Source organism: Mirounga leonina, unplaced genomic scaffold, assembly GCF_011800145.1.
Source record: "Mirounga leonina isolate KUSES-001 unplaced genomic scaffold, KU_Mleo_1.0 Mir_165, whole genome shotgun sequence".
In the NCBI taxonomy this organism is placed as follows: domain Eukaryota; kingdom Metazoa; phylum Chordata; class Mammalia; order Carnivora; family Phocidae; genus Mirounga; species Mirounga leonina.
The window spans coordinates 66,480,235-66,500,111 of record NW_023270415.1 but is presented as its reverse complement, the minus strand read 5'-3'; the positions used below and the strand labels follow the sequence as shown (position 1 = coordinate 66,500,111).

At 43.3% G+C, this 19,877-nt stretch overlaps 1 long non-coding RNA gene across 1 annotated transcript; it reads left to right on the top strand.

Moving 5' to 3' along the window:
- The first annotated feature begins 574 nt into the window (after window positions 1-574).
- On the top strand, window positions 575-18,318 carry LOC118015191. The gene is made up of 2 exons (XR_004680557.1): window positions 575-2,258; window positions 14,348-18,318. It is a non-coding gene; the product is annotated as an uncharacterized LOC118015191 (long non-coding RNA).
- Window positions 18,319-19,877: the final 1,559 nt, after the last annotated feature.

Below are 19,877 nucleotides of genomic sequence, written 5' to 3'. Positions count from 1 at the left end.
TTTATCACATCTGTACCTTTAATGTGACTCATAAATATATTCACTTAGTAACAGTGTGTTGATTTGAGGGAATTGTTGAATTAATTCCTCAATGGATGCTGCTCTGAGAGTCAGGGATGGGCCCAGAAGAGCGCTCCATTTGACTACGCAGAAACTGTGGGAGCTCCTCTGAAGTGAGGCACTTTCCAGGGAGAGGGTAATGATGTTCAGCATGTACTGTGGACCAGGCTGTGTGCCAGGTGTTTCTCAGTCCTCATTATATTTATTCCCCAGAATAATCCTGTGAGGTAGATCCATTAGAATCTCTCCATTTATGCTCATGCCAAGTGCTCCCAACTCCCTAGATTAGACTGATTTAAGCTCTGTGAGCAGAACCTTCACAGCCCTCTGGCCTCAGCTTACATGCCACCTCCTTGGAGAAGTCTCCCCTGACTCCCTTCTGTCTAGGCACCTTCCTGCCATTGTCCGTGATCACAGTACACAGCTATCTTTCCTTCAAGTATTTATTATTTTTTTAAAGGATTTTATTTATTTATTTGAGAGAGAATGAGAGAGAGAGAGAGTGTGCGAGCATGAGTGCGGAGGGGCAGAGGGCAATGGAGAAGCAGGCTCCCTAATGAGCACAGAACTCGAAGTGGGGCTCGATCCTGGGACTCTAGGATCACGACCTGAGCCGCAGGCAGATGAGCCACCCAGGCGCCCCCCTTCAAGTACTTATTATAAGCTGTAATTATCTTATTGATTTTTTCCCCTAAGTTTTCCACCACCCATCCCTCTGAATGGTAGCTCCACAAAGGCAGTGGGCCTGGTTGTGTTGTCCACCTTCGAATCTCCAGTGCTTAGCAAAGTGCCTGGTGCAGTTGGCACACAACACAGGTTTTACTGGATGAATGGCTCAGACGCCATCATTTCGCATCTTATTTTGTGCTGTGAAATTGTAAGGGCTCAGTACATTTTGATGCTTTGGGAAGGTGTTTTAGTATTTCTCTCCTTTTGTCTGATTCTTCTAAATTAAAAAAGATATTTTCACATCTGTTCTTTCCACAAAAGTTCCATGAAAATGATTATTTTTTTTATTTAAAAAAGAAAATGAGGGGCGCCTGGGTGGCTCAGTTGGTTAAGCGACTGCCTTCGGCTCAGGTCATGATCCTGGAGTCCCGGGATTGAGTCCCGCATCGGGCTCCCTGCTCGGCGGGGAGTCTGCTTCTCCCTCTGACCCTCCTTTCTCTCATGCTCTCTGTCTCTCATTCTCTCTCTCTCTCAAAAAAAAAATCTTAAAAAAGAAAATGCATGTTGCACCTACCATATGCCAGTCAGTGTTCTGAGTGCCTCACAAATATTAATTGGTTTAGTCTTTATAAGAACCCTATGAGGTAGGTACTATTACTGTCTTCATTTGGCGGAAGAGCGAACTTAGGCAGAGAGAAGTTAAGTAATTTTCTTAAGGTCACATAGCCAATAGATGGCAGGGCTAGAATTTAAAGCCAGACAACCTGGCTCCATAGGTCATGCTCTTAACTTTCTGCTATATTTCTCTTTACTCCATTAAGGTGGAAGTGGATAGAGAAGGGATAATAGAGGATTATCATTGATTGAACCTCTGCTAGATTTCAGCTACTCTGCTAGGTTATCTCAGTGAAGCCTCCAGGCTGGATATTGTCTCAGTTTTGGAGATTGAAAAGTTGTGACTCAAAGAGAGAAAGTAACTTGCCCAAGGTTTTACAGACAGTGGCGGAGCTGGGATTCAAACTCTGATCTGTTTGATTGTGAGGTCCAAGTATTTCCCCTTGGCCATGCCAAATGGCAGCTAGTAAAAGCAGGCCCAGAATCAGTGCCCTGGTTCCCCTGCTGAAGCATCACATTCGTTGCACAAAACCAAGATGCAGTCTTCATAATTTTGCTGTAATGGAAAAGCAGCTTTTCTCTGTGGTTTTTCTTTGCATCTCTGCTGTGCAACATTGGTACAGCTGTGGCTCATGAGGGAAGCAGCCCTTGGTTAGGTATCAGAACAGGTGGCTCAGCCTCTTTAAAAGCCTTTCCCTGATGGTAAGATGGGGAACTAATATTCATGTTTCCTGCCTTCATGGGCTATTGCAAAGATCTAATGACATTATGTTCATGAAAGGAATTTGAAGACTGTAAAAGTCCGTGAGAGAAACACAGAGCAGTGTGGGGCTTGAAGAACACACCCTGGGGAAGCAAGGACAAGAACCTGGCAGAGCCTGATGCTGCGGCAATTTTGAGTGATTTCTCTGTAGGTATGTCCTTGACTTAACATCTGTTTTAAAGTCATGGCGTTCAGGTCCATTTTTCCCCCCCATTGGCCCTTCTATCTAGAGATCCTTAGCAAAGCAAACATCACCACCCATCCATCCATCCACCCATCCATCCATTTATTCATTATAGACAAGCATCCCAGTTACTGGAGATAAGACACAATGACCAAAAGAATGGAAACCCTCAGTCCTGATACTGAGTTTGTGTGTTTGTGTGCATGTGTATGCGCACACATATTTGGTATACCACTAAGCACTAAAAAACACTATAGTAAGTATTTCATACACTTTTTAAATTTTATCTTCACAGAAAACTGATAATGAAGGGGTTATCTTCCTATTTTACAGATGAGAAAACCGAGGCTCAGAAAAATTAAGCAACTTGGCAAAAAGCCCAATGATTAGAAAGTGTGGAGCCAGGATTCATCCTCAATTGTAAATCCAAAGCCCAAATATCATCCTGATGATTGTACTAAACTAGATGGATGTAATTGCTTCAAATTTCCCATTTTTCTCTTGGGTTTTATAGCCTTTGCTGGTGTTTATCCACTCTAAAGCTCTGGGCATCAGGCAGACTGAAAAAGAGATTACCTGGGTCTGGCACAGGAATATATTTTAGGGGTTGGTATGTACTGAGCTGGAAATAACACTGGCTCCTGATGGAACAAAGGCCATCTTAAGGCATGGATGAGTGATGTTTGGAAAGTAGCATTAGAAAGTGGTTGGCATGTTAATGATTTAAAAACCTTAGCTTTTAAGGCTGGAGTTCACATATACCTTCTTTAGCCTGACTGTACTGTCCCATGGTCTTATCAGTAATGGTTCTATCAGGACAGCAGAGCCACTGTGGCTAATACGGGGTAAGGGATGCACCAGAGACATTAGATCTTAGGCACTTGCGGGAGGTGCTGAAGAAAGCTATGTATGACTTGCTTCTACTTCTGGTGCTAGGCTCGAAGTTTCTCTAGGTCAGCAAGGCCAGCAGTTAGAAAGAAAAGATGGATGTGAAGTGGACAACAGTGAGAATAATTTGGGGTGCACAGAGACAAATTGGAACCCATAAAGGCAAATTGGACCCCACAAGGACAGGTTGGAACCCACATCTTTCTCTTGCTGCCCCTAATTTTGATGATGGGCATGACTTCCAGAAGCTGGTGCTCTTTGTTACAGAGTTAAACATGCTCCTGTTCCAGACTCAGAGGAGGAAAAGATCTGGTGGGGTCTGAGGAGCTGCAAGCTGGCTGCCATCCCCACCAACAATGAAAGCCAGCATTCATTAGAGGTACCAGCATGGGTGCTGGTCTTCTAGGACCTTCAGAGCATAATGGTTGCTTTCAAATATTGCAGATTCTTCCTGTGACCAATGCTAACTCAGAACCATCAGGGAAGGGAATTCCGGGAAGCATAGTTCCAGTCTAGCCAAACTGACACAATACAGAACCTCCACACATCTTGATCTCTTAGGAAAGTCCACACAACTTAGCACTGAATGGGTTCTGATGACATGACACTGTCATGTCTTCTGACTTGATGGTAGCTCCCTCAGTAGAGAACACCACCTTATAGCTTTTGTTTCCCAGAAGTGCCCAGTTCATGCTAGCCACACAGAGACCTTCAATGAACAATGGATTGCAGTTGACCCCTCCCTGTCTGCCTCCTCTGTTTAGCAAGCTTAGATTTTCATAATGGGTACTCTCTTGGAAATCACTCCATCTATAATATTCTTGGCAACTGATTATCTTGTTTCTTTTCGAGCCCTCAGTGACAGATGTCCTGGAGCCCATCCCCCAATAGCTATGGCTCTTAACATTGAGACAAATGAAGCTTGAGGAGTTTAGATTTTATTGATCTTATAGCATCCACCAGGCTATTGGACTCATCCATTCCAAACACAACTCAGAACAAGAAACTCACCAATATTTTGTTTCACTATTGTTATAATGCCCTTAGTCTCCTCCAAATTTCATATTCTTCTTCTTTGAAAAACATTTTCACTGTGGTAAAATATACATAGCATAAAACTTACCATTTAAACTATCTTGAAGTGGGGGTGCCTGGGTGGCTCAGTCAGTTAAGCACTGGACTCTTGATTTTGGCTCAGGTCATGATCTCAGCAGGGAGTTTGCTTGAGAGTCTCTCTCTCCTTCTCTCTCTGGCCCTCCCTTCCACATGTGTGCACTCTCTCTCTTTCAAATCAATCCATCAATCAATCAATCAATCAATCTTAAAAAAAAAAAACCTATCTTGAAGTGGTATTAAGTACATTCACTACTGTCCATTCCCGTAACTCTTCTCATCCTGCACAACTAAAAGTGTGTACCTATTAAGCACTAACTTCCCATGCTCTCCTCCCCCAACCCCTGGATCCTACCATTCTATTGTCTGTCTCTGTGAGTTTGACTACTCTAATTAACCTTGTTAAGGTTTGTCCTTTTGTAACTGGCATATTTCACTTAACATAATGTCTTCAAGCTTCGTCCGTGTTATAACGTGTGCCAGAATTTCCTTCCTTTTTAAGATTGTATAATATTCCATTGTATATATATCCACATTTTACTTATCCATTCATCCATCTATGTCTTTGTATCTCTCTCATAACCTATGTTACACAAAGAGCCCAAAGAGAGATTTACAATCTTCCCTAGGAGTCTTGTTTTGCTTTGATATTCTTAAATTTACATAGCAAATACAATATATATTATACTTTGAAGATCCTTAGTTACCTAAATTGAACATAATGGATTGAGATTCCTTCAGAGAGGGAATCTTGATGAACTGGGACAACAAACAATGAGAGGGAGCAGGGAACCTAAGAAAACCATTCAGCAAACATCTGGTCCTTCATGGCTATGCTGCCTTGAGGGGATCAAGGCAAGTGAGGGAGGTCTATCTGAGTTCATACTAGTTCTGTTTAACTTAGGTTATTTAAATTTATTAATATTTCACAAAAACAATTTTCACAACCACAAACAATATTTCTTTGGAAAGAATGCAACTTTGGAGTCAGACTCTTTCTCACTGTGTGGTTTGGGTAAAGTAACTTAATATGGCAGGTCACATTCACTAAGGGTTTACTGTATGCTAGGCGCATTGCCCAATGTCTTACTTTTACTCTCTCATTTATGAAAAGTACCATTATTATCCTCATCTTATAGAAGGGATGACTGAGGCACAGAGAAGACTTGCCCACGGTCACATGGCGAGTAAGTAGCAGAGCTGGGAACCAAACCCAAGTAGTCTGACTGCAGTGCCTATGGCATAATCATTACTCTGTATTTGGCCTTGGCTTTCCCATATGCAAAATGGGACAGTAACATCTAACTTTTAGTTTTGTATGAATTGAAGATAAAGAATGTTAAAAAATATTCAAAGTTCCTGGCATGTAGTCGATCCTTTGTAGATGATATTGCCAAAAAAACATTGCTACTTCTCTCAGGGCTTTGGTGCCCAGTTTCTTTTGGTCCCTTAGAGATTCATTAAGAGAATCTATTGTCCCTGCATCTTTTAACCTGTCAAGTCATTTGGCATCAGTGGTCATTTTGCTGGTAAAGTAGTTCTCGGTCACTCTGCCTGGTTCTTCCTCACCACGGTGTTTGCGAATGAGTGTGGTGCCTGTGCGTGGGGTGGAGAGTGCAGTGAGGGTATCTGTGTTAGTTTTCTGAACCTTGGAAAAGGAGGCACAAAAGCACAGGGAAGATGTGTGATTTGTGTAAAGCTGTGCACATTAATCAATGAACAGGAGAGGCAGAAAGTGTTGGGAACCTTTGTTGTCTGCCAACTATGGGGCGTGTCAAAGCCACTGCCTGTCCTTGAGTGCCCTGGCCTACCTGTGTCAGTGGCCTTCCTGCTCCACGCAGGTGTGGCTCTCTGAGAAGTGCTCACTGTCACCTGCGACCTCTGCCACAGGCAGCCTCAACCAGATAGGAGCCAAAGTGTGGGGTACTTCCCAAGGTCACTGGGCTGCGATCAACATCTGTCTGTCAAACAGGTCATCTGCTTCTCAGTCCAGGTTCCTTTAAAATTATAAACTTGTTTGAGTATATAAAAACGAATGACGAGCAGGTCCCTCCCTGCCACCTGCTGTTGTGGAGGCTGGGCTCTCCCTCCCATGCTCTGCCACAGGTGCAAGAGTTCACAGGTCTCATCTCGTCTTGGAGGGACTTGTCGAACTTTAGAATTGAGTTTCCCTAGTCATCTTGTGACTTTAGCTCTCCAACATGCTCCAAAAAAGTTATGATTTTTTAGATCATCTAGTTATTTCTTATTGTTAGGCTGAGAGAAAGATTCCCTTGTATCTTTCCACAAACTAGGTGAAATGGGACCCCTCCTCGGTTGGGCAGTTCTCACTTGGATTTCTCTAGAGCAGTTGTAGTCAAATATCATCTGGGCTGTAGTCATCCTGAGGCTTGACTTTGGATAAAGTCCATAGTGGAACATGGACAGGACTATCAGATGGTGCTGGTTGTTGGCTGTGAGCTTGGCTGGGGCAGCGACTTGGGTTTAGGCATCTCGCAGCATGGCAACTGAGCTCCAAGATGGAGCATCCAAAGAGCAAGCATCCCAGAGTCAGGCTAGGCTCCTTTAACCCGCTCTCACAACATGTGGCATTACTGATGCCACAATTATTTATTTATTCACTGAGTGAGGGGGCTACACAATGACACAAATACTATGGTTCCTGGGAAGCCATTTTGGAGATAGGCTACCACAACTATTAATGACCATATCTTTTCAATGCCTGTCCCTTTCTCTACTATTTTGCAATGATTCTCATCTGAAGGGTATCATGGAATAGTGAATTATTTTATTTTCCTGAGGCTCAGATTCCATAATTTGTAAAGGGACTAATGCTCCCTGGTTATTGTTAGGAGGGAAAGTCACTAAAAAATGATAGTTTTTATCATTGACTCAGATACTTGGAATGCTAAGTACAGGCTCTGTACAAGGCTCTTTACACATGTTATTTCATTTAATGTCCAAAACAACCCCACAAGGGATGTACTAGGGTTATCCCCATGTTACAGATGAGAAATCTGAAGTTTTGAAACCTTGTATAACTTGTCTAATGTCACACAGTTAGGAAGTGGAAGACTTTTCATTACTGTGTGTATTGTTTTTATAGTTTTTTGTGCATAATTCTTAAATTATGCACAAAATTAGAAACTTTGAGATAAGGGGTTTTATATTAATAATTTTTATATTCTTCCCAGTGTCCTGTTCAGAGTTTGGCACAGGGTAGATGTGAAAACAATAATATTTGTTAAATAGAAAAGAAACTAATTGACAGGGAGGATGGGGACATAGGAATTCTCAGCCAGCACATTGACTTGTTATACAGTTCTCTTTGAGAGAATGTTTTACCTCTTTTGTACTGATTTGATTAAATCCTCAAGGTCACAGAAGATCCCCCCTGATGGCTCCAGAGGAGGAGGGCTGAAATCAATTGTATTACTATGGTGAAATCTCATCAATTTCAACCTGATACCAAACCCCAAAGCATATAAAAACGAGCATATAAAAACGAATGACAAGCAGGTCCCTCCCTGCCACCTGCTGTTGTGGAGGCTGGGCTCTCCCTCCCATGCTCTGCCACAGGTGCAAGAGTTCACAGGTCTCATCTCGTCTTTTTTTTTTTTTTTTAGATTTTATTTATTTATTCATGAGAGACAGAGAGAGAGAGAGAGGCAGAGGGAGAAGCAGGCTCCCAAGGAGCAGAGAGCCCGACCAAACCCCAAAGAATCTTTACCCTGACATTTATTTCAGAGATTCTTTGCAGAGTTCTAAATAGCCTCCAGTGCTCTGCAGCCGCATTGCCTATCCTCGTAGGACACATTTACATTTATTAATACCACAAAAACTTTGTGCCTTGATGCAAATCTCATCTCTGTCCCACTTCCCCAATTCTCCAAATCCCAGCTAATTCTTAAAAGCTCATCAGGAAGACAGTGATAAAATCTTCTGTGCAGTTAAAGAGCTAGGTACAAGGGAAAATAATTATTTACCAGGTTACTCTGTCCCCAAAGCACCCTTTGAAATTCTGTTTTTATGGCCTGACATAATTAGTTTTTTTTTTTTTTAATCAGTTGTCTTGAAATGAAAAGAATAATGATTTCCTGCAGGATTATAAATAGTTATGGAGTGGCTGACCTAGACTAGAAATCACTGCTTACATGTCTAATGTTAGATGTCAGGAAGAATTAATTGGGGAAAGAGATAAACAGCCCTGCAGAAAGGAGGTTGTTTCCTGAAAACTCTGCCCAGAAAAGACTTAGAAGTGTCTAAGACCTTAGACACTCTATGGAAACCTTTACATAGGTCACTTCCTTTGTTAACACCCTCCTGCCCACCTTCAGCCATACCTCACATCTCTTGATTCAGAATCTAAGTGGAATGAAGTGTAACAGGAATATTGGGGCTACTCTTCTCTCTTTTGTGGCACCAGTTGTGAGGATAGGTTTAGATAAAGTCATCTAGGAAATCTGGCCTTAGGGAAGGGTCATGGATTCTCAGAACTAGAAGGTATCTTTGGATGGAGGTTCTCAAAGTGTGGTCCATGGATCCGTGGGGAATCTGAAACCCTTTCCAGGAATACATGATGTTAAACCTGTTTTCACAATAACACCACAATGTTATTTACCCTTCAGCCATTTTTATTTATTTATCTTTATGGCGTTGACATGTGCATTGATGAAGGAGAAGCAATGTGGGTAGAAATGTGGCACCTTGGTGCAAACCAAGGTCTTGGGCCCAAACTACTCTGGTGGTTGGTGCATTCTTTACCTCATGTACTAGCTGCAAAAGAACCCCACCTGTTTCACTTAAGGATGTCCTTGATGAAGAAGTAAAAAGTATTAATTGTCTTAACTCCTGACTTTGAGTACTGTTTTTAATATTCCATGCTGTGAAATGGAAAGTACAGAGGACATAAAACACTACAGCTGCATCCCAAGGTGTGTGGTTATCCAGGGGAAAGGCAATCAGGCTGTCATTGGAGTTAGGAGCAGAACTTGCCACTTTGTTTCAAGGAACACCATTTTTCCTTAAAAAAAAAAAAAAAAAAAAAACAGCACAAAAACCAACTGACAAACAATGGTTTTTCAGCCTTGGGTATTTGGCAAATCGTTTCTCAAAAATGAATGAAGAGTATCTAGAATTTCAGAAAAACTTACTGGCAGAATTTGTGGCCATGACAAAATTCACATTTTCAAGTCAAAATTAGAATTCTGAAACTCTTTTCTCTGGCACCAGGATCCAGATTAACATTAGGAACCTGTGCAGAACTCAGTGAACCAGTATTTTCCAAATGATCAATGTACAATGGCACAAAATCCATATGTGGGTAAAACATTTATTTAAAGTGTGAGATAGCTCAATGGACTTTAGTGGAACAGAGTTCAAAAAGTTCATTGATATATCAGGTTCCATATTGCCATTAAGCTTTAAGAAACTATCACTAGCCAAGCTGGGTACAGTATCAGAGGAAAATATACATAGTTACCTGGAAAGGCCATTAAATTCTGCCTCTCCCCTGCTCCGCAAACTGTATCTCAGTGAGGCAGAATTATCTTCCCAGGCTCCAGCCAAACCAGCATATCACACCAGACTGAATGCAGAAGCATATATGAGAATCCAGAGGTCTTCTTTAAGCCAGACATTAAAGGAATTTGCAAACATACAAAATAATCCCACTCTTCTCACTAAATTACTTGGTTTTGGGAAATGTGTATATTTTTTTTCATAAAAATGTGACTTGTATTAATATGGAATAGGTTTATTATTATTTAAATGAATTAATAAGCATTTTGAATTTTTAAGTTTTTAATCTCTAAGGTGCTAAATAACAGTAAATGTAATCCATGTAGTAAAAGGTCTTCAATAATTTTCAATAGTTAAAGGAGTCCTGAGACCAAAAAGTTTGAGAACCACTAGCCAAGAGAATGAAACCTTCCTTAGGTGGGCCTGTTCAATGGTGCTGCAGTAAGACATTATAAGGACACACTGTATGGACCTTTGCCATATTTTCAAGTTTGGGATAATTTTTATTAACACTTTTATTTTTATCTAATCTAAGGACTAGACATTCATTTCCCACTGAGTGAGTTCTTACGTTACTGAAATTGGATTTTCATAATGAGGCTAAAGGCAATTTTAACTCATAATCTAAGAAATGGAGGTGTCATATCCTGAGAAGAAGATCTCACTTTGCACGTACACACACTGATATTTAGAGTTCCACTGGGAAGTAGAAATTGAATGGCTTATGTAAGTCATGAATTTTTTTTTCCTTAAATGTGCAAAGTCAAAAATGTCAAGAAATTGCTTATATAAAAGCAGGCAGTATATCATGGATCCTTAGTAAGCAGCTGGGCCTGAGGTTAGATCCAAGCCCTCCATTTACTTGTTTAATTTTAGCAAAGTTAATGAACCTCTCTGATTCTCGGTTCCCTGAGACTAATAGTACTTACTTCTCAGGGTTGTCGTTGGGAGTAAAATAAGAGTACAACTTGTTACCGAATGCCTGGCCCAAGCTGAGCCCTTGAACGTTCTTGTATAATTATCCTGACTACAGGTATATGGCCTAACCCCTTACATTACTTTCCTACTGCTGCTGGAACAAATTGCCATGAATTAATGGCTTAAAACAACAGAAATTTATTTTCTTATGGTTCTGGAAGTCAGAAATCTGAAATGGGTCTCCCAGCACTAAAATCAAGATGTCAGCAGAACTGGTTCCTTCTGGAGGTTCCAGGGGAGTTTTTGTGTCATGCCTCTTCCAGCTTCTGGTGGTGGCTGGTGGTCCTTGGATTGGGGATGCATCTCTCTGATCTCTGCTTCAGTCACCACATTGACTTCTCTTCTCTAGTCAAATCTCCCTCTTGCCTCCCTCTTAGTATGGACACTTACAATTACATTTAGGTCCACCTAGATAATCCAGGATAATTCCCCGTCTCAAGATCCTTGATTTAATCACATCTGCAAAGTGCCTTTTGCCAAATAAGGTGAAATTCCCAGGTTATGGGGATTCGGATATGGGTATCTTGTGGGGGGGAGGGCATTATTTAGCCCACTATACCCTCTCATTTTATAATGAGAGCACTGAGTCCCGTAAGAGGCGAGGATATGCAGAGGTCATGGGACTGGTCTAGGGCAAGGAAAGGTGAGGCTTTCTATCTCCACTTCCACCAACTCATACTTTGGAAACTCTGCCTGAGACCTCTGACCTCATAGGCAGGGCCATTTCTCCCCTGCATCTCCCCCAGAGCTGCCGCTGTATATACAAATCCAAGGTATTGGTGACATCATATTCCACAAATCCATAGAATACAATAGGCATGGTGTCCCTTCGAACATGATGTCTCTCACTCTCCTCAGTGATCAGGGATGGAGAGTAGTACTTTATTTCAACAGTTTTGAGGGCATCAAAACCACTTATCATCAAAAGTGAAGATTAGGGGCGCCTGGGTGGCCAGTCGGTTAGGAGTCTGCCTTCGGCTCAGGTCATGATCTCAGGGTCCTGGGATCTAGCCCCGCATTGGGCTTCCCTGCTCAGCAGGGAGCCTGCTTCTCCTTCTCCCTCTGCCTGCCACTCCCTCTACTTGTGCTCTCTCTCTGTCAAATAAATAAATAAAATCTTAAAAAAAAAAAAGTGAAGATTAAACATGGTTTAGTTCATATCCAGGTACATAAGTTAAGACCAGATGATCTTAGGCTTGGCCAATTTACAGCATCCCCATTGTTATGTATAATGTGAACCAAAATTTGATGTTCTTTCTCTCTTAAGAGTTCCTTTGTTCCAGCTACATATCTCTAGTCACTATAGCCTATTCTGTCTCATCGTACCATCCCACAAACTCACTCCCAGACTATATTATATATACCATGGATCCAGGGACCTAGTAACCATGTTAGGATCTGGCATGGTCATGAATGGGTTCCTAGAGAGACAGCAAAGGGGGTTTTGCAGCTGATAATCAAATGCTGTCAGGATTTGAGACTCTTGAACAAGAAGCAAGCAAAAGCCCTCCTTCCCAAACCCATTTTCCTAGGGCATGTCTTCTGTAGTGGGTTTAATTGGGTAGCCTCCAGTAAAGTATGTCCCAATGCCCAGAACCTGTGAATATTACCTGTATGGCAAAAGAGTGAGTATTACCTTATGTAATAACAGAGGAGATGAAGTTAAGGATCTGGAGTTGAGGAAAGTATCTGGGATTATCTGGGTGGGTTCTAAACACCTTCACAAGTGTCCTTAGAAGAAAGCGGCAAAGGGAAATAAGGCAGAGAAGACAATGTGAAGACAGAGATTGAAAGGATGTGTCTAGAAGCCAGGAAACACCAAGGAATGCCCACAGCCATGAGAAGCTACAAAAGGCAAGGGAGAGATTCTTCCTTAGAGCCTTCAGAGGAAGTGAGGCCCTGCTGACACCTTGATTTCAGATTTCTGGTCTCTAGAATACATTTTTGTAGTATTAAACCATCCAGTTTATGGGAATTGGTTCCAGCAACCCTAGGAAACTAATACACTTTTGATGACCTGGAAATAGGTGTGCTAGCTGCTCGTTAATAATAAAAAGAACAATCACAGTAATAAGAGTATTTGGTGAATATCCACCCTATGCCAAGCACTGTACTAAGGGCTTTACTACACTATCGATCCATTGCACAACCTCATGGGACAGGCGTCACTGTCACCCACAATTTGCAGGTGAGGAAGATGAGACTTGGGGTTATGGGGCTAGTAAGGGGGGGAGCTGAGATTAGACCCAGGATCTATTGGACTCTTTCTTATTGGCGGTCATCAGTACCTCCAGAATTGCTCCAAGGACAGCCCATTTCTTCGGGAGGGAGAGTCAGGGAAAAGAGAACAGAGCAGAGGGGCACCAGTGCTGAGCAGAGAGGCCCAGAGTTCCTAGGGGCACATTAGCAGCTGCACGGGCCACCCTCAAACTGGCCAGGGCAGGGCAGGCCTTAGCAGGACTGTGTGGAGAAGAGGAGGGAGAGCTGGGGTTCAGAGGTTCTCTTGGTCGCTCTTCAGAGCCAAAGACTGTTTTCATGGTGGTTCTCACTTCCTGAACCTTCTGCCTAGACTGGCTAGGCAGCCAGGAAGCACCTATTTCACACAGGGTGGGTGTTATCGGCCCGTGTTGGTCTGGGGAGCCCTCTGTCCTCTTGGGCAGACTAAAGAAGAGTCTGCCCAGATCCTGAAGAAAGCCCCCTGTGAGGGCCTGCTGGTGGAGTCATTGCCATTCACGTCGCCTGAAGGCATTTTGAAGCAATTTCCAGTTCCTTCCCTGAGGCCCAGTTTCCCTTTGATCTTACACATCTGGCTCTGGCCTATAAACTCCATGCAAGGGGTAATTAATGCAAGCTCAAAGGAAGGGCAAAAGCCAACAGAGCTCTCTTCTACAGCAAGCTCAATTCAAAATGCTTAGGGACAGCCTGAGCACGATGACCTTTATGAGGTTCCAGAGCTTGCTGTCATTACACCAGTTGTGCTGGGAGCAGATAGGGCTGGCCTCCACTGGAAACTATGCATTTGCTTATAATACTTAGGATGAAGGATTTGTTGCATTGGGTGTAGCAGAAACCATGTGAGGACAGACTCCAGCAACTGTTATAACTAAAGGCGATTGAGAGAGCCTCAAACTTTTCCTCCAGCCCATGGCTGACGGTACTACAGGGAACAAAAGAAATAAAGTAAAGGGCCCGCATTTACTGAGCACCTACTGTGTGCCAAGTGTTTCCCATAGGGTATTTTATCTTCAAAACAACTCTGAAATGAAAGTTATTTCTCACATTTTTTTCAGAGGAAGATGCTGAAGTTCATAGAATTTCTGTAACTTTATTTGCCAAATAGAAACCAGTAAAATGACAACTGGAATTCCAACATGTTTCCACAGTCCAGGCTGTTTTCATCATACCATGACAAATAAACAGTAAGATCGAACCATAATGTGACCCTTGCGTGGACAACAAAGATTGATCGGGGGCACCGGAACATATCTGAATGAAACACATACATTTATAAAGTTGGATATATAAACTCAAAACATTCTTTTTGTTATTTTTGATAGGTCAGAGAGTATGTGCTGAATTCCAAGCCAAAATGTCCCCAAAGTAACATTCTTCAACCTATGGGAGTGTTAACTGGCAGTGGCCATTGAAGAATAACAGGTATTTCTGCAGAATACCATCTCCTTGCCTTGGGAAGGGGCCCCCTTCTTCATTCAAACAATATTTATGAGTTTGTGGCTGACCCCAACTCTCAGTGACAGGGTCATGGAGAAGTAAGTATCAATAAACACAAAAGTATAACACAGGATACTGAGTAATAGATGATCCCAAAGGCAGGGATCTGGACCAAATGATGTCCTGAGATCATCTTCTGCCATCTTCTTACTGGTCTAACCGTGGCGAATGACCAGATATTTAAATTTGCTGTCTATCGTACTCAATACTTTTGTAAAATACAACAAAAATAGCGTGAACATCAAATTATAATGCATTTTCCCAAACACTCTCAGTTTCTGTACTTATTTCCTCCCGGCCTGGTAAAAAGCATGTGGTGGACCAGCTCTGACCCATGGACCACACTTTGAACCACACCAACTGGCAGGGAGGTGGTGGAGACCATCCAGGAATCCTGGCTGGCGAGCTGGGCTGAAGTCTGATGCTGCTGCCACTGGAGTCACTCTTGTTGCTGGCTGCTTCACTCCTGGAACCTCCGCTAACCAGATCCAGGCAGCCTTCTGGGAGCTGAGACTTCTGGTGGTTACTGATCCCAGGGCTGACCACCAGCCTGTCACAGAGGCGTCTTATGCTCACCTGTCTACCGTCACCCTCTGTAACACTCCTCTGCACTATGCGGACATCGCCATCCCTTGCAACAACAAGGAAGCTCCCTCGGCGGGTCTGATGTGGATGCTGGCTAGGGAAGTTCTGCGCATGCGTGGCACCATTTCCCGTGAACACCCATGAGTGGTTGTGCCTGATTTCTACTTCTACAGAGATCCTGAAGAGATTGAAAAGGAAGAGCAGGCCGCTGCTCAAAAGGCTGTGACCCAGGTGGAATGTCAGGGTGAGTGGACTGTTCCAGCTCCTGAGTTCACTGCCACTCAACCTGAGGTCCCAGACAGTTGGTCTGAAGGCGTGCATGTGCCCTCTGTGCCTGGTCAACAGTTCCCTGCTGAAGACCAGAGCGCTCAGCCTGCCACTGAAGCCTGGTCTGCACCTCCCTCTGCTCAGGCCGCCGAGTGGGTAGGAACAACCCCTGAGTGGTCCTAAGAAAAGAATCAAATGCAGTGGGAATCCACTAGAAGGCTTAAGCAAAGGAGTGATACCATCTGGGTTCTCTCTTTCAAAGAACATTCTGGCTGGTGTGTCGGGGGCAACGCTGAAACACCACTTAGGAGGCAATGGCAGTGGTCTGTCAAGGGGCGGGGGATGACAGTGGCCTGGACTGGGATGGGAGTGCTGGAAATGAGGACAAGAGGAAGGATTCAGGTTATGTTCTGGAAGCTGGGCTGACTGCTGGAATGGGTGATGCTTTGGGAGTTCTACTGCATGTAATACTACAAAGCTTAATTGTAGGGATTTTGGAGTTCTCTTCCGCTCTCAATCTGGGATTTACTGAATGCCTCAAACAGAAAATATCCTAACTACAAAAATTTCCATTAGGGAAACAATGCAAATTTGATAATGTGCCAGCCAGAATGTAGGTGTTGGCATGTGAGTCTACAGGCATCTTCTGATCCAACACTGCCCTTATGTCAGAGAAAAAAAAAACACCAGCAGAAAAGTGTCCATGTTTTAAGTCCAAGAGGCAGCCCTACACATCACCCCAAAGACTGCCAGTGAATCAATAAGAAGCCTTGTTTGAGCTCCATAATTCTATCCTAATATTAACCAAGGAAAGGTGTCCGGAAGGCAAAGTGACAGGTCTCTGGACAAGGAAGTGTGTGACAGCCAAGGATTCACTTAGCTGTTTGGTCCTTCGTTTTTCTCAGTATTTCAGAACTACCCAGGAATCTGGGGAAATCAAGATTCGAATCAGCAGGAATCCAGAGTCTACACAATGAACCTCAGGGACCGAATCAGTCGTGATTATGCTCACTAGCGCCATGGATCCAGACACTGACAAGCGGGCGGATGGCAGGCGAATCTGGGTACTAATCACATTTCTCCTGTGCTTGAGTGTGTGCCCAGGGAACAATCTGATCACAGGTTTAGCAATGGTAATAGCTTCAAAATATATGGGCCATCCCAACGGATCAAACGTAACTTTTAAGATGGGGGCAGAAAAAAAAGAGGCTTAGCTGATGATGTTTATAATGGACAGTGTGACCAATGCCTATTTTTCTATCTTAAAATGATGTTTATAAAAGGCTTCTTTCATCAAAATTCATCAGCATGGTATTCATTGCGGGGACGTTTTTGGAATACTGATGCACGCTATTTGGCGAGCATATATTATTGTATACCTGCTGGGAGCTAGGTCTGGGGCTGGGGAAGGGAAGAGAGATGAATAAGATATGGTAAGTGCCCTGGGAAAGGTCAGTTGTTTGATTGATGGACCACTGGGTGAGGCAGATCTGGAGAAAATGGATATAATACAGGGTGGGTGTGGTCAAACCTTGAATAATTGGTGTAAACAAAGGGCTGTGGAAATGAAGAAGGAAGCCAGCACTTTGTCTGATACATAGTGCAGTATAAACAACATTAACTTTGGGGCCAAATGGACTATGTGAGGAATCCCACCTATGCCACCCGCTCATGTTTTCCCTTTGGGCAAGTCAGCCTAATCTCACCAAGCCTCAGTTTGCCCATCCCTAAAATGGGGGAAATGATTATCTCCAGAGTTTTAGTGAGAAGTAGATGAAGTATATACAGTTGTCTACTGATCTAGCACATAGTTGATGCTTAGCAAATGGCAGAAAATGTTAATACAGTAGCTCCCCTTATCCACAAGGGATACATTCCAAGACCCCCAGTGGATGCTTGAAACCATGGATAGTACTGAACCCTATATAGACCCTGCTTTTTCCTATACATACATACCTGTGATAAAGTTCAATTTATAAATTAGACACAGTAAGAGATTAACAACAATAAAATGGAACAATTATACCAATATACTATAATAAAAGTTATATGAATGTAGTCTCTCTCTGTCAAAATACCTTATTGTACTCACCCTTCTTCCTGTGGTAATGTGAGATGATAAAATGCTTGCGTGATTAGATGAGGTGAGGTGAACAACGTAAGCATTGTAACGTAGTGTTAGGCCACTATTGACCTTCTGGTGACATGTCAGAAGGAGCGTCATCTGCTTCCAGACCATGGTTGACTGTGGGTAACTGTAAATAAAACCATGGATAAGGAGGACTACTGTATAGATTCTTAGTGTTTTGCTCTACTAGAATTTCTTTACTCTTTCCGATGAAAAGTCACTATATTTTGGCGTGTCTTAGACTTCAGGAGTCTAAGGCTGCAGGGGACCTTAGGGACCATCTAAGTCAGCCTCCTAATAGTAGAGTACAGGAAACTGAAACCAAAGAAATTGAGTAACTGTTCTGAGACCCTTGGAGGCAGAACCTTCCATTGTTCTTCCCTTTCCTGTTTCTTGTCTCCCGGAGGCTCTGAAGGCAGATGGCAGTGAATGATTTGAAAGCACTGAGCTTAGGAAGTTAGAGAAGAATTGCATTTCTGAGCTCAACTCCTCTTCTTAACTATGGGAAACCACTAGTCATGTTCCACCGGAGAACGATTCTGTAGCGCTGAGACCCCAGTTCGGGACCTGAGGCGGAAAGAAGGAAGGGTGGGTAGCAATCCTTGGCTCAACGTGCGAGCTTGTGCAACGGATTCTAATTGGTTGGTTAGTTGGTTGACCAAACTCTGTCACAAAGGTGGCCCCTAGGAAATGAGGTTCTGATGCCAGAAATCTCTTGGTATAATTTAGAGAAAGAAATTAGAATTGTAGACATAGAAAATTGTTGGAGTACAATTATTACATAAGAAATACCTGACTACTCCCTAAACATATTTTCTGAGAAAACCAAAAAGAAACTCCTCTCGCCAAGTCTTGAGTAGTGAAGAAAGAATCAGTATCTTTGAAAAATGCTCAGGTGGCTATTTGAGAAGACCAAGGATAATGACAGAGGGCACTGTTGCTGAATGGCCTTCTTGCGTCCTTGGGGGGTGGGGGGGGCGGTGATCACATAGCTGCCCTCAGCCCCCTCAGGCAATGGGTATGCAGTCAGAATAAGCAGCTTTGCGGGGTGCTGCCCTAGTGGCCTGACCTTTGATCCACAGGGTGTCTAACCTCACTGTGCCTCAGTTTCTTTTTTTGTAAGATAAAGCCACATCTCTCTCTCTTTTTTTTTTTTTTTGCCGAGAGATGATCTGTGTGAAGTGCTTACCAAGGCACCTGGCTCATAACAATGTCTAGATAAATGGTAGCTATTATTAGCTGTAATTATGGGATTCTAGTGGCTGAACATGAAGTTAGGAGATAAGGAGAGGCTTATTTTTGCTTCCCCTTGGGTCCCTCCCAACCCCCTCTCTACTTCTCCTCTTCTGTCTCCCTTTGCACTTTTAAGGACCCTTGTGATTACACTGGGCCCAGCCAGATTACTAGGATAATCTGATTTTAAAGCCAGCTGGTCTTGGGGCACCTGGGTGGCTCAGTGGGTTAAGTGTCTGACTCTTGATTTCGGCTCAGGTCGTGATCTCAAGGTTCTGGAATCGAGCCCCATGACAGGCTCCGCACTCAGCATGGGAGTCTGCTTGAGATGCTCCCTCTGTCCCTGCCCCTCTGTACACACACACACACACACACTCTCTCTCTCTCTCTCTCTCTCTCAAATAAATAAATAAATCTTTAAAGCCAGCTGATCTTACTTTAATCCCATCAGCAATCTCAAGTCCCTTTGCCATAGAACCTAACATTGTCATAGATTCTGGGGGTCAAGGACATGGCGGGGGGCATTATTTTGTTTACCACTCCCACCATTTGGGTGTACTACTTTAGGCAAGTCACTTAACTCTCTATTTCTCAGTTTCCTCATGCGTGTGGCCAACGTGCTACAAGGATTAAATGAGACAAATGCACGCCAAGCCCTTAGCACAGCATCTGGTGCACAATAAATGCTCAGTCTGCAGTGTTCTCTTTCCTTTCTCATAAACACATACATGATGTAGAACTCCACAGCCTGTATCATATTCTGAACCATAATGCCTTAAAATGCTGCTTACGGCTACATCCTGGCATTCCTTTTTTTTTTTAGTGGGCTCTACCCCCAGGGTGGGGCTTGAACTCACAACCTCTAGATCTAGATCTAGATCAGGGCTGTATGTTCTACCAACTGAGCCAGCCAGGGGCCCCCATCCCGGCCTTCCTAATGGAGGGGCAGCAAAAGCCGAGAGCCTAGCTTGTGCCTGAGTCACAGGCTCCTTCCCTGCACTCTGGACAGCCCACGCACACCACCCTCGAGGTTTTTGGCACTTGGCAGTGACTGGCCTGGGAAGGAAGTGCTCTCTTGGTGTCCCCGGTGGGGGGACAAATGAATCACTGAGTGCAGGCCTGGCAACAGTTCATTCTTCTAT